This window comes from Myxocyprinus asiaticus, chromosome 26 (genome assembly GCF_019703515.2).
Source record: "Myxocyprinus asiaticus isolate MX2 ecotype Aquarium Trade chromosome 26, UBuf_Myxa_2, whole genome shotgun sequence".
NCBI lineage: Eukaryota > Metazoa > Chordata > Actinopteri > Cypriniformes > Catostomidae > Myxocyprinus > Myxocyprinus asiaticus.
Window position 1 is genome coordinate 35,106,980 of NC_059369.1, and position 14,825 is coordinate 35,121,804.

Genomic DNA, 14,825 nt, shown 5'->3' on the forward strand with positions numbered 1-14,825 from the left:
CTCACTTTTTGACAATCTAAAAGTATAAGCTTGTTATTCACAGTTTTGCAGGTAAAAGCAGGTATTTCTCTCATGTGTTTAAGACATTAATACTGCAAATTACACAAGTTTATACAACCAAGTGTATCTGAGGCAGAATGGTAATTAGGTTTTTCTTGAAGTGTGATTCCTCAAACTTCCTATTGTAAAATACAGAAAGTCCTACACTTTCTCTGTGTAATGATAGTGAAAAACTGTGCATATGTAAACATGTTATATGTAAACAAAAGCATAATGTTGACAATTAAAGTGAGGTGCTGTCGACAGACAGAATCAAGCCCCTCAGGGTATTCACCTTATGCGCCAGAGAAAATAGCGTGCAGCCATCTTGAACATTTTGTCTCGGAACTTCAGTTCTTGCGGTTCTATGTAGATATCTATGGTGCTGATGTCAAAGTGTAATTAGCGAAGTGAATTTACAGGTTATAGAGTTGTCAAAAGCTATCATGAGTACATTAAAGTGTTCAGGGGATGTCATAACAACTGGTTTTTAAAACAAGAGTACTTCATTTATAAATACATAAGACCCTACCTTCACGCTGTGGATGTCCTGATATGCCTCTGTGCTCATGAAAGTCCAAAAGACAACACAAAGTCATTAAAAATATTTCTGTATGACACCTCTGACCATCTTCTCATGCCATTCACCCATTGCATTATAGTTAATGTGAGCAGATTTTCAGTAGTCTTCTCAATAGCTTCAATACAAACAGGAAGATAGATGACAAAATTCGGAAGATTGGAGCGCGGAAAAGGGGCGGGGCTGAATAAAGTGAATAGACAGACACACTCGCACACTTAGGCAAGACTGTCCTCCTTTTCCATCAAACAAGCCCAGACAGCACTAAAATAGTTTCCTCTAAGCTGAAGGCAAAAGATAAAATACACACTGACTTGCAACTTTACTATATCAAATTTGCAAGCTAATTTTGAAAATAATTCTAGAATGGACGATAAAGTTGCTGGAACTGTAGTACATTTTCCAATGTTTCAGAGTTAGCAAAAACTGACTCAAACCGAAGTATCATAGACCAAATGTCCTAATCTCCTCTGCTGGCTACTTATTGGACAGTCACTGCGGGCTCATAACTCACAGAGTTTTTACACAGTGTGTAAAAAAATGACAGCTTGTCGGTCTGAAATCATTGATATTGTTATAAGGTTTCAGTCACACAAGTCTGACTTTTACAATGTGGAAGATCAGATACAAGAATTAGATGTGTTCATGGCCCTTTAATATCTATGTTGAGGTAAAGACAATTATGTGGCCTGATCAGTCACCCTTTCTTTGTTTGAACAGTGCACACAAACCTGTCTGATTAGCCTTTTAGGCATCATGAAATTATAAAGTAATTATAAAGTATCGTAGGTTTTCAACTATTTGTCTTTAACACATCCATCCAAAGCCAAAGCCTGAAACTGAAATAGTTATAACTGTTATAAGCAATTCTTGGTGATACCAGGCATAATATGTCCCTATACCTGCAAGATATCACTGAAGTAGGCGACACAAGACATTCAGACAAGCAAACTATAACTGAACTTCAACCCACGTTTTAGTCAATCATAAAACTACGAACTGGCTCTCTGACAATAGCGAGGCTGGACAACCTGTTTGTCCAAACAATTAAAGACAGGGGGAGTGTTTGGGACAACTGATGGTCACACAGGAAATTGACATGTTGCTACCAAATGTTCTGGTACCCTGAACTTGACCCCATTGTGTCAAGTTACTGACTCTGCATCTCCCATCTCATATCAAACATTTTGCATTGATTCAAAGGTGTTTACCTTCTCTTGTGGCACTACTCATTGTCCCATGGAAACCATGGCCGTATTCACAAAGATTCTTATCTTACCAATAGGATTTCTCCTAACAGTTCATAGCTAAGAGTTTTGGCTTAAAACCTATTCACAAAACTGCTAAGAGGGAAAACTTAATGTAAGAGTAAATAAGTTGTGGAGCTGACCTCGTTGCTATAAATTCTAAGTTGCTGTGGGTTTAGGAGCTACTTTAAGCGTTAAAATGCTCCTTGAATTAGATGAGGAGTTTATGAGTCCGAAATTAGGAGTGACACAGACCTAAAGAGTTGCTCCTAAATTTGCACCTTTTTTTGTGAATACGGGTACGTAGATCTAGTTGACTGAATTACATAATTTATAACTAAAAACAACCTGCTTATGGCACTGTTCTCTGGACATTTCACCAGGACACTGGAGCTCACATTCCCATAAGTTCAACAACACTTTCAGCTGCGGACACTGGGGGGGCAGTGGTTTAAATTCGGTAAGCACAGACCAATTTCAGCTAAATAACTTTTGTCCTACTGACATCAAATTTACAGTGAGGTCAGTATTTTTGAGAAATCTGTTTGGAATTAAACGTTTTTCACAGAAAACAGCAACTTTAAAACCAACCTGGACTCACAGAATGAATGTTACTCTATATACACTTTTGCAAACTGACTTTTACGTGCCGCTTTCTATGTTTCACTGCAGATTACACACTAGTGGCTCTACAACAACTGTGCGTTTTATTAATTGTCACACAAATCACGAGTACAATTACTGATTATGACTTTATAAAAATTTATTTTTCACTGTTACTCACCCCCCGCTATATTACGATATCAAAACACTTACTTTAACGCACGATTTGAAAAACGATACATTTTATCACTTGTATTATACAGAACCATCTACATATACACACTTATTCCTGTGTCATTAGCTTGCTTGGTAGCTCACCTGACAGAGCGTTGGACTTTGGACTCGATGACTGCAGTTTAAAAAAATAAATTGGTGGTAATCAAAAAGTGGTAATCAACCTTACCACAATGCTAAATTTTACATTTCAGTCTGATTTTGTTGACTAGTATTATTATTATAAAACTTTCCTCAAGAAACTTGCCATCATCTGAAAGCAATGCAACAAAGGAATTAATTCACGAGTAAAAAAATATCCTTCCTATCCTTCATAAAAACCCTTCATTAGGCTTTTAATGATTTAAGTCATCTCTGTAGACAATACGTGAATATCTGAAAGCAAAGTCGGTTTGTTTTCTAATATCTAACATCATTTGAACTGAATTTTTTTAAGGGTGATGAGGTGTAGTTGAAAAAATCTGCATGACAGATGACACATAATTGTTGGCGCATGAAACACAGTTTTAGCCAGAGTTCGTGTCGTTCAGAATGTCAGGCTCTCTCGCCATTTGAGATGTTTGACTTCCTCCATAGCGCTTTACGGTAAAAAACTCAAAACTCAGTCATTCGAATGGGTCAAGTTTGCAAGTTTTGAAGTTTGTGCCACGATAGTGAGAAGCCGGACTGAGTAGCGCCAGTGATCACATGCTCTGCGTTCTCCTGTCTGTGGAGCCCAATCTGGAAGCCTGCTGGACTCATGCGCACTTTCATGCTTCAGAGATAGCGCGTGTGACAATCACGTGAAACACAGCTGCGCGTGTGAGATGAGAAGCACATTTAGAATGCGAGAAGAATGTCACTGAATTTGCTTTGGCATCCGCTGAAAAATTTTAAGTACCTGAAAAACCCTATCCATGTTCCTTCAATTCTCTCAGTCTCACATGAAGCCGCCCCACCTTCCTGCTCCATTTATCCGACAGAATGTGTACGTGTTACGTGAATAGAAAGAGGTACACATTTCTTGCCACGCGCTGGCGATTTTGTGTTACCGCGATACAGACGATAATCCAAAATGTATATCGGTTGCCATATTTCTACCAGTTTATCATGTCCACCGGTATATCACCCACCCCTAATTGTTGGTTAAGGGTAAGGATGTCTGTTTTGTTAAACTCTCATCTATCTTTTCGGACACTATTGATTAGGTTTAGGATAAAGTTTTCGGTTAGAGAGGAACGTTTTACTTATTAAAACCTCAGTCTAAAATTCACCCTAAAAACCTTGTCTGATTACAACCTCATTTTACTCTGATTTGTTGCCTCCCACTGGGCATTTCACTTGGAAACTGCAACCAAGCGTTTAAAACACTACTGTAAAACGACTGTGTCTTTAATGGGATACCCAATGTTAAACAAGCGTAATGGCGAAAAAACAAGTCAATTAAAAAGAAAGTCCACTGTAGGAATTTAAGGCCTTGGGGGTCGATATCAAACAAGTGGGGAGCTTTGCTATATCCTCAGGGACAACATGGGGCAGTAACATCTGAGCGATATGTTCAAAAATAGATCTTCACAAAACCTCATGCTAGCTAACCTCAAAGTCATTCACACAGCAGTGTCATGGGGGCAGTGTGTGTGTGCAACCATGCCCTTTTGAAGTGTTTTAGCTACACAGAAAAAGACATGAATGAAATCCTCAGCATTCAAAGGATTCATTGTTCCATGTGGTTAGAAAACAATTATGAGATTATAATGTTTTTTACACTGGCAGACCAGTTTTTAAGTAAAATAAAACAGCCCTTTTTTACTGTTAGCCTATTCAGTCATTTTATCCTTTTGCTTTATGTCCAAAACTGTAATCTCCGTGGAATCTTAAAATATTCAGAGTGGCTGTCACGATCGTGGGGAGTATGTTTCGGTTACATGGTTGTTATTTTCTTACTGATTTAGACAGGGGTCCTGGTTAATGATCAATCCGTCTGCTAGACATGAACCATGAGTGATATCTGCTCTATAGAACCGCCGGGTAACATCTAGATACATCCAAAACCAGGATTTTGATTGGTCACAACAGCAGATGTTTAATGTATTTCAATAAATATTATCTGCTTTAAAAACTCTACTCTAATTCGAGTTGCATAATTAGGTGGGCACACTTTGCTCAACTGTTCAATAAATGGAAATCTTAAGTTTCTTGCTAAGGCAAAAATACTGTGTAATATATATCTATATACATATAATTTATATATACACACTGTCAGAAAAAAAGGGTACGGTCGAGTCCATTTGTGATCACATAGGGTACAGCTTATGTGGTTGTACCCTCACTGGGTCAAAGTTACACCTTAAGGTACTAATTAACATTTCTGTCCATCATCGGGTCCATGTATGTACAATTTCCCCTAAAAGAGGTACAAAATGTGATCAAATGATTTGCCTGGTGGGGAATGGGTTGGTTCAAGGCTGTCAAAGCTAAACCCTTCAAGTGCATGAAATTCACTTAATTGTCCCAAATGTAATCTCAACAATTCAATAAACACGCAATTGAACACCAACATAAACAAACAATAAATGCTAAAAATAAAATGTTATACAGTAAAATAGTTAATGTTCTCTGGTCACATACAACAGGTGAAAAAAAAAAATCCATATCTGACTTGGATTTTAGTGTTTATATTAAGAGCGTCAAGATTATTATTATTATTTTTTATTTTTTTTACATATAAAACAAATTCATTAAATTACCAACAGGTTTAGAAACAAATCCCATATAAATTTTATCCCATATAAAATAAACAAGCTGTTTCTTTAAATAAAATCATTAAACTTTGGATCGTTTGGACGTTTAATTTATTTAACTCTTATGCACAATACAAACTTTTTTAAACAAGAAAAACTGAAGAGCTGCAAGTGCAACAGGTCATTTCAAAGTGTACGGCTTTATTCAAATTCGTCCAAAGGGATTGATTCACCGCACGTGCTGTGTGCAGGAAGTTTGGGATGTGCATGGACCAACGCCCGCAACATGATGATGGATCGCTGACTGTCGACGCAGGATATTTTCCTGAAGTTAAAAGAACCTGGAAGTCACTGAAGAATCACATAAATTCAGAGGTACGTTTAAATTTAAGTGTTATAATTGGTATTTCGTGTATTTGTCTGCTTATGTGTTTGTAGCTAGTAATTTTCATTGACAGGGCCGTTGATGTGTTTATGTGCAAACCATATTTGCTCTCCCGCCATCCTATACTTATTTAATTATACAGGCTTGAGAAAGCCAACATTTTGTTTTCCTACTTCAGTTTAGTACGTAATAATTGACGAGGGACCATCAAATTCCTGACAATTATTGCACGCCCCGTATTGGTAATCGCGTTGTGGCCATTACGCCTCATTTTCATTTTCAATAATTCGACGTTCGAGACAATCATTCCGCTTATACCAAAGCTACTACACCTCAAGAAATTTTTTTGTCATATTTTCTTAATTTAAACACAGTCTGTCAAACTGCTTTCTTGCACCACATATTGAGCATGTAACAGTACATGTCCACTGGTGCGGAAGAGAGCTGGTGCTTTGGGCAAGTGCAGCAAGTGTGTATCGGCTATGATGGTTTTCCATCCACGAGCAATATTATTATTTTTAATATACACAATTACAGTTGGAAAGATGCCAGCGTTAATTCCGAATGCCTAAATTATTAAAAAAAACTTTGTTGATTTATTACACTTTTGCTTCCCCATCCACAGTATTGTCACAATAAAGTATTATGACATTTATTGCCTGTAATCCTTGATCGTGCTTATATATGCTTCTGTTTTTGTTAGCTTACTTGGCACTAATCTCTTGGAGCGTGTACCTCTGATTCTCGAGGAGGAGAGGAGCAAGGAGAAATTTGGGCACAGTCATACAGTCTGAAGAAACTGCAAAGAGCCCATCACAGGTCTGTGTCAGGGGTGAGTGGACTGCTGTAGTAGAACACATTAGCTTGCCAAGTGCACAATAATGTTTTACAGGACATACATTTTAAGTCTTCATTTTTATTTCTATAGTGCTTTTCACAATACATAAAGCTTCTAATCATTGATAGCATTGATACTCTTTATACCTGAAGAGTAACGGAGTTTCTTTGAGTGGTTGTAAAATTGAAGTTCAGATGGGAAAAACTGTTTGTACATTTGAGATTGAACAAACATTTTCCTCTGCACTTTTTATTTGGCTCCAACAGGAGTTTGCTGTCATTGATGAGGATGCAAATTTGAGGGACATGTAAATATTTTGCATGTACTGTATGGAAAAGATGCTACCAGATACCTTTGTTGTTAAAGACCAGATGCAGCAAACTTTTTAATGGTGGAGAAGGGAGCTCAGAGATAGAAGATGGAATGACTGATGGATAAAAACTCTCCAGTGTAATATCACAGATAATTTTATGTCAATTATCAGCTTAAAATACATGTTTGATTTCAGTGTTGCACGTGGAACACAATTTAAAACTACATTGTAAAGACCATGGGGACAAGAAAATGAGAGGGGCACAGGATTTTTCTGTCACTTGGGCATTTTAATATTTTTATATTGCTGAAAAGTTGTTGAATAGTTTATCCAAAAAGGAAAACTCTGTCTTTTAATCACTCTAATGTAATTTCAAAACAACATGACTGTTTTCTTCTTTGTAACACAAAAGGTGAATTTCTGGTGGCGGGCCATAAACCACAGTAAAAGTATTTGAAATAAAAGGTGTGATGTATTCCAAGTTTTCTGTAGTGATATGATCACTTTGATGGCCAGAACATAATTTAAGTTGCTATTTACTATCAAATTAAAGCAATACATCACTGAAAACCTCACTGGTTCTCATTGCATCCTGTGAAAAAACTTGGAATATAGTTTAAGTAGCATTGATTACTTTTACTGTGGTTTTATAGTATTCTTCCCTCTTTTTGTGATTTTCTTTAAGTCACCATCCAGTTACATTATGGCCAATAAAAACTATGAAGATTTCAAACATTCACCTTTTGTGTTCCACAGAAGATATACAGGTTTGGAGTGACATAAGGGTGAGTTAGGACATAATTTCCATTTTTGAATGAATTATTTCTATAAGACTGGTGTGACCATTCCATCAAGTTAATGTGAATGATTAACTTTCCATTACTATAATATATATATATAGCATGGTTTTAATACTGTTCTAACATTATATTTTCCTCTTACAGTGTAATGCAGATATACCATATGAAAATGGCTTTCACCAGGATGGTTCAAGTCCTGTTCAAATGGATGGTGTGCAGGGGAATAAGAATCAGTGCATACTTTATTTTTTAACATGACTTTTTTCGCCCTATATGAAAAATGTGCTAACTTCCTGCAATGTGCTATTGCAAAGATATGCATAAAGAATCATTCAAAGGCGTCCTGTGTTCCAGATGAGACTATTAACACCGAAAAATACAAATTTGTCATATTTTACTCACCCATGATTGAACCATGTTTCAAACCTGTATGACTTTCTTTTCTTATGTGGGGACAAATAAGGAGATATTTTTAATGAATATCACAGCCCGCCTTTTCAATGCAATGGCAGGTACAAAGTGCTTGTCACTGGGGCAGTACCCTTAAAAGGCCAAATTTGCATCTTTACCAAGGGTACATTATAGTACCATATCACTGAGGTCCAAGTTAGTCACCAAGGGTACATTTTTGCCTCTTAAAAGGTACAAGCTGTAAGGGTACGAAAATGTACCCATGTTTAAGGGTACATGGATAAAAATGTTTAACTTTTTTCTGACAGTGTATATGTAGAAGTTACAGGTGAACAAAGGTTCATGATAAGGATTTCAGAACTGAGAGTTCATAGAGACAATGGCTGAGTTTCTATCGAAATGTTTTGCATTTTTAAGCACATTTCTAAAAATCTGACTTAAGAATATACTAATTGTTGTGTGTTTCCATCCACTACGTAATGCACATTATCATGATGGAGCAGCTGAATGACCTCCCTGTTTCGGGGAGAGTTTTATTTGCAAGATTAGAGCAAGTATCTCATTTTATTAAATGTATCCATGAGACACAGCAGAATAAGTATAGCCTAATATTTGATATAATGGGGCTGAAATAGCTGCGATGCCCACACGCTGCCAGTCTCCGCATACCTGGGAACACCCGCTCTCAAAACTGTTCTGGCAGACTGTGAGGACCCACTTTGACGAGCAGCTTTGGGTTAAACACTTCCGAATGACAAGGGCAATGTTTAAAGAATTGTGTGCCAAGGTCGGACCTTTCGTTGGGCCAGTCACATCAAGCTATCGCACACTCATAACACATGCATGAATGGTCTTAAGGATTTCTTATGCGCAATTTCAAAATGTGCATAAAAATTGTTGGATGGAAACCCAGCTAGTGGCTAGCTACTGTGTACAGCAAAGAGATAGCACAGAGAATTCAGGAGGCATTTTCTATTAATAACTGTGCAGAAGATTTGGTGATGAAAACAGAGAGTTTCCCACAGATAACCAGGCTGTCTGTTTAATACACTGTTTTAGATACCACTGTCTAAAACCCAATATACAGTGCCATTCAAAAGTCCACATTGAAAATCTGGGATTCAATCCTGGCCTGGGGGAAAAAAAGGATTTTGAAAAGAAAAATAATAATAATAATAATAATAATAATGATAATATTACATATTAAACCCTACATATTAAACAATACCTTAATCCTTTGTATGAAAAAAGTAAGCAATCACCCCAAAAAACATTGAAATAACATAGCTACTTAGAAACTGCATACTGTAGCAGCATGATATTTGACAGAGACTCCACACAGGCAAGATGCACTCACGTTTTCTTCAGAAATAAATGATGATTTTTGTTCTTTATGTCTTATATGCTTTCATTCTTAATATTATTATATAGCCTATATTATTTATATCACAAGCATTGATAGAGTTATGAATACATGTAAAATAAAATAAAACAGGCAGGGCTCGACATTAAGCATTGTCATTCACTTGTCCGAGTAAAAAAGTTACTTGTCCAGAGAGAAAAAAAAGGACATTTAAGATACATGCTCAAGTAACATGTAAAAACATGTTGTATATTTGTCTAAAATTATGAACGATGCCCAACCTAATAGTGTACCTATGCAATAAACTCAATTCTCTGTGACAGAAATGTAAACTGCACTGGTAGGGGAGGAGGCTATTGTCATATGATAATTATTTTATGTTACATATGGTAGTCAAATAAAGAAAAGCCTCCATCGCCACCATTAACAGCAGGGATGCTCATAGTTCAATGGAATGAGATATACTTTTTCATCATGTTATTGCAGCAAGATCTACCATGCACAATGTAGACTTAACATTATCACAATACTAAAATTTCAGTAGTCGGTTGTGAAATTTGACGATTCTTAATACCAGCTTCAAAACCACAAAAAATAATAAAACTAACATGTTAAATATGGAAGAATGGTTTCAAGTTCTTAAGTAATTATTCAAGAATAAAGAATCAATAATAAAATAATAAAAAACAGCAATGAATAGAAATGGATTAAAAATAGAACGAAAAATACATATTAAGAAAATTCAATGCTTTTTTTAACAGCTTTAAAAGTTTTTAACAGCAGTTTCAAGTATTCAAGTAAATTGCAACATAAAACTACTACTGGTTTTACTGTATGATAATACATTAATACTTTTGAAAGCTACTAAAGTTACACAGTCAAGAGCAGTGAGTGTTTTCTCATTTTCTTGTTATGGTTGTTTGATTATTAATACACACTACACTAGACGGCAGCGGGTCTATTAGCTTAAATTTATACTTACAAGTCCAACAATTTAATACAAATCTGCTTTTTTCTTTGCTGTTTACGTTCACTTTAGACATCACTCTCTGTGTTTACATGAATGAATACCTCACCAAGACGGGCATTTTGGCTGAATTTTTGAATGTATTTGACCGTTCGGGCGCGTATTAGTGCGAGCATTTTCAGAACATGCGTGCATGTTCAGCACAAACACATACGCTGCCTGTCAATCAAACAGGGCGCAGCTGTTATTAGATCGCTTGCGAATGATAAAATGACATGCTCTTGATTACTTTCAACAGCAGAATAAGAATATGAACTTTCTAATAAGTGACACAGGCCTAGGGTATCACAAATATAGCTGGTTGTTTTTCTGTTATTGATGTTTAATCAGTCTGCTTGTCCGGTCGGGCAAGTAAAATTCTCTTTCACTTGCCCCTCCAAAAATCCACTTGTCCCGGACAAGTGGACAAGCGTTAATGTCGAGCCATGACAGGCTTAAAACTAGGAGCTAAGTGAATTAGTAGATAAACACACAAAACTTAAGTGTTTCCATAATAAAAAAAACCCTGGATGAGAGGAAATGGTGTAGGAAACCAAGCAACAAAAGTGGGAAGTTCAGCTTCAGAATATAAGGAAATTATAGAACATACAGTACAGACAGGTGATTTAACCTACTTCCTCTTACCTAAATAACAACAGAATAATGTTTGAATGTGAAATAAGACTCTTCAACGCCTGTGATATAAAAATAAAAAAAACAACCTACCAACCCCAAGAAAGCATGACAACTACAATTATACGTCAAGAGGCTATTGGAAAAGATGCAAGTGGACAATGATTTTGCCTTAATTCTGTTCAAGTTAACGACAGGACATGAGAAAAAAGGCACAGGCAACTAGAAAATCAAGATAATATTAATTTAATCTATTCCAGCCCAGTGCAGAATAATCTTACAGTCTCAATAATAATCAGATTAAGGTTGACTCTGTATACAAAATATCACATGAGTGATTTAAATAGCTAGTTACTCAGTTACTGCATTGCAATTCACACCCAGCAACTTCAAGCAAGCTACATTTATTCCAAGGACAGCCCCCGCTAAAGGGACCAGGTGTACGATGCTCTACTCAAAGACACAATGATGGCAGAGCAGAATTGGGATCACTGGAACTCTCCGGGGACAGTATTACTTGGAAAAATACCAGCAACCTTTGTGCTCATCAGATCTTTAAACATTAGGCTAATAGCCTACCACAAATAGTCTGTGATAGCAGGACCTGGATCCCTTAAAAACTTACATAAACTGTATAACCCGTGCAAATCCAAACACACTTTCCCAAGAAAAGGATTATGTAATAAATACTAAGTAGATTGGTTATACCAAAATAGGCAATACATTACAATAACTTTTATTAATAATTTTAATGAACATTATGTACAGTAACACACATTGCTACACGTGTACATTACCTACTGATCTGTTAAGCTTTATTATTTGATTATTGATAGTTATATAAAATGTTACACCCAAAAGTAAGTCCAATAGACTGCCAGACAAAAGACAAAAAAGGGGTCTAAATAGTACTGACAAATATCTCTCAGTGTATTCTACAAGCCCAAAGCAAGTTAATTAAAATAAATTTTCTTGGTTGAATGCAATTTAAGATCAATCGACAGCATTTGTGGCATAATTAATAAAAAAAAATATTTCTATTCTTCCCTCATTTCTTTTAAAAAAGCAAACATTGCGGTTACAGTAAAGTACTTATGGAATGGGGCCAGTCCATAAACATTAAAATACACACTATTTCAAAAGTATGGCCGCAAGACGTAAACATTGCGTTTTAACATAATTTTAGCTTTATAAAATAGTTTATTTGTTACTAATGTGTACAGTTATATCCAATATTACAACTTTGTTGTCATGACAATGATAAACCCTGATTTTACCCCACTAAAATCATGTTGATATGTATAATGTTTACACCTTATGGCAATACTTTTAAAGATGTATTTAACGATTTATAAGTAGCTTACTGTTTTTTTATAAACAACCAACGAGTCTAAATTAGTTTTGGGGTATCAACATTGTTGATTGAGCTTAAAGTGATAGTTCATCGAGAAATTAAAATCCTCTCATCATTTACTCACCCTCATGCCATCCCCGATGTAAATGACCAACACACTCTCACAGTGAAATTGTCAGGATTCGTACGACTTTTCTAAATTTGGCTAATTCGTATGATATCGTGTGACTGCACTCGTTTGAATTCCTACGACTTTCACTACAGCCAATGACGTCGCTGGACATCGTTTCCATCCAATACTCACAATTTTTTTTTTTTTTTTTTTTATTATTTATCACACATTATACATTTTGCACATATACAGTGAAATTCTTTGTTTCACATATCCCAGCTAAGCTGGGGTCAGAGTGCAGGGTCAGCCATGATACGGCACCCCTGGAGCAGGTCAAGGGCCTTGCTCAAGGGCCCAACAGTGGCATCTTGGCAGTGCTGTGCCTTGAACCCCCAACCTTCTGATCAGTAACCCAGAGCCTTAACCGCTGAGCCACCACTGCCCCTAAACTTGCTTCTGTCACACACAACAGCTTCCTATCATGTTTACACACTCAACTGATTGGTTAAGTTTAGATAAGGGGTTTGGGTAAGGGCATAATAAGTATGTCCTTAACACCTCGTGCGCGGAACTCGCGCTTCCGCATTACACATCCCGGAATTTCACGTGATGAAGTCGTACGAGTTTATGCGAACAACATCGTGCGAGACCATACGAAACAGCCAACTTGTAAATGATGTAAAAATTTTCATGAGATCGGGTTGGAATGACTTCTGCTGAACACAAATGAACATTTTCAGAAGAATATCTCAGCTCTGTCGGTCCTCACAATGCATGTTAATGGGTACCAACATTTTATAGCTTACAAATAGGGATTGGTCGATATGGTTGTCACGATTCGGTTCGACATACGATATGAGGTTCACGATTCGATATAAAACACTTAACTTACAAATTTTTGTATTTTATTTTTTCTGAAAAAATGAAGAATAAACATTAGAATTTCTCATCAAAATAAAGTTCTTTAATACACAATATAAATGCTCAAAGTTTAAATAATAAGAATTTCTCATATACTTTTCTCTATAAGAAAAGATCACAAACAAATAAGCTTTCAAAAATAGTGGCCTACATTCAGGCTGATCAGGTTCAGAACAAGCAATAGAACTGAACAAAACCTGTCCACAAAAAAAAAAGTATGTGAAAGTGACTATTTTAATTTTTAATCATTTGTTTGTCATCATTATTATAATCACATTTTAACTTTGTCAAAATACAAAAATATACATTCTATTCATTAATATTATATCATGAAATGGTATATATAATAATGACATGAGCTATCACTGTTTGAATTAATGTGTACAACTTACAAGTAAAAACACTGAGTTTACATTCATTTGTATAAGAAATGCTAAAAAAAACATTAAGAGTTTCAACGTGCATTTCAGTGTTCCGGTTCAGTGAACATCAACAAGAATCGCTTGGTATTGCCAAAAACAAAAGAAGAAGAATGTGAAAGTGAAAGTGGAGATTGATGGTAAAAAAGGACATAAATATTGATCTGTTTCTCACCCACACCTATCATATTGCTTCTGAAGACATAGCTTAAACCACATATATCGTATGGATAAATTTTATGCTGCTTTTATGTGATTTTGGAGCTTCAAAATTTGGATAACCATTCAACTGCATTGGAAGCACCTACAGAACTGGGTTGGCATAAGGGTGAGTAAATCATGAGATCATTTTCATTTTGGGGTAAACTATTCCTTTAACGTGTTAAACCTGGAACATTTCTGAAAAACTAACAAAGTCAAAAGTGGTGGTCTGACAAACTTTCCTTCTTAAGGTTACTTAGTGTTACAGCCAGTTGTGCTTGCGGTCACGGGCGAAAAAGCATAAAATAAGCAAATGTTTGTATGTTGAATCTACTTCTATGTGTGACACCAAAAGGTAAACAAAACAAAGCTGTCAGACAAAACGTTGTTTTTATTGTGTCTTGTTGGCTTAGTTGTTAAGCTGTTTGAAACATCTTGACCTGTGCGCAACACACAAAGGACATTCCCTGCAGGCTATATAGAGACACACCTCAAAACCTTAGGCCTAGATGAAAGCAAAGAACGTGCTGTTATATTTCTGCTGGCTCACAAACAACTGATCAAAGACACACTGCAGCCGAACAAGCGGAATAACGTAGCCTACTGGGTTGCTGGGTCATTGTGTTTTACACGAGATGAATAGTCA

The 14,825-nt window shown here is 36.1% G+C and overlaps 1 protein-coding gene across 2 annotated transcripts in view; it reads right to left on the bottom strand.

Annotated features, from left to right (window-relative positions):
- Positions 1-14,825, bottom strand: part of LOC127417049 (protein phosphatase 1 regulatory subunit 37-like) — an 81,774-nt gene that overhangs the window by 64,684 nt on the left and 2,265 nt on the right. The gene's annotated exons all lie outside the window — the stretch shown is intronic.